This window comes from Marmota flaviventris, chromosome 2 (genome assembly GCF_047511675.1).
Source record: "Marmota flaviventris isolate mMarFla1 chromosome 2, mMarFla1.hap1, whole genome shotgun sequence".
In the NCBI taxonomy this organism is placed as follows: Eukaryota; Metazoa; Chordata; class Mammalia; order Rodentia; family Sciuridae; genus Marmota; species Marmota flaviventris.
The window spans coordinates 174,715,018-174,716,498 of NC_092499.1; positions in this window are offsets into that span (position 1 = coordinate 174,715,018).

Consider the following 1,481-nt stretch of genomic DNA (forward strand, 5'->3'; position numbering starts at 1 on the left):
GGTGTTAGCCCACTGGGTCAGGGAGCCACAGCTGTGGCCATCCCTCAGGCCTGGCCTTCTTACTCCCTGGCTCTGGGTCTGCCTAGCACTAAAAAGCAGGTTGCATTACTGGGCACAGCAGGTCGCTGTGTGTCAGACCGTGTGCACAGGCCAAGGCCACTCATTACCAGTGCCATGCCAGAGTCAATGTCACTGTCTTGATTAATGGATGAGACTTGGAAGTTCACTGCTGCCAGGGGAGGAAGCAGGCTGAGGTGGCCAGGGCCACACAGAAGGGAAAAGGAGAAGTGGGTGATGGGGGACAGTGGAGTGCACTCCACCAAGGGCTATTTTTCCAGACTTCCAGGACTGGAAGGAGGCTGTGAGGGTTGTGATGGTGGACCCTGGAGCCTCTCCAGGCAGGAACAGCCTCTGTTTGGAACCCCCACCCCTACTCCCTGGCCCACACACATTCAGTCCTTGACCCCCTAGTAACAAGGTCTCCTCTTCCTAAGCCTAAATAACCAGAAAACCTCCCCACCCCAGCACACAGCCACAGCCACTTCCCTGCCCCCAGCACTTGCATGGATGAGATCCCAGCTTTTTCCCACCTCTAACTGCAAGTCAACTTTTCCTCCAGCTAGGAGCTGGGCTACAGTCCACCTGTATTGGAATTGACAATATCTGTGGCTATGTCACCAACACAGGTGACAGGCAACCTCCCATCATGTACAGTTACTGCAAATGTCTCTAAGGATTGTTTAGAATCATTGTCATTTGGAGATCATGGCAGTCATGAGATAGCCAACACAGGCGTTGGTTATCTCATGGTTTATTAAAGAATCACATTTAAGACAATATCAAAATCCATTTTTAACTTTGACACTTGAAATGCTTCTCCCATGGGAACACCCGCCTCTACTAGAGCAAACACCTTCTCTCTAAAGTTCCTCTCAGTCATTAGTGTGAGCCGTCCAGTCCTGAGGAGCTGGTCAGGCTGACCTGGGCTGCACATGCAGTCATCAGCCTTCCTGGCCTAGAAAGCCAAGGGCTTGAGCCCAGCAATGGCCCCAGGGAGGCCTCCCACACACCCTGTGGCCAAAATTACCTTACTCGATTACCATAGTATAATATCCTCGTGTGACCTGCCTAACTTCTTCTGTTCACCCCATCTGCTGATGCACCCTATTACAGATGCTCAGAAACACCAGTGTCCAAAGCAGACAGAAATCCTGTCCTCAGGCTGGGGGTGCAGCTCAGTGCTGCAGTGCTTGCCTGGCATGCAGGAGTCTCTGGGCTCATGCTCCAGGGGTTGGGCCTAGGGAAGGTGGGGAGGGCCTCCTGCCTTCATGGGGCTTATACTCAAGTGGAGGAGGGGAGGTGGGAACCGTGAACATGTGCTAAGGACTATGCTATAGTGTGGATACTGAGTGTCACCAAAGCCCCCATATTAAAGCCTTGATCCTCAGAGAGGTGTTTTTAGGATGTGCTTCAACATGAGA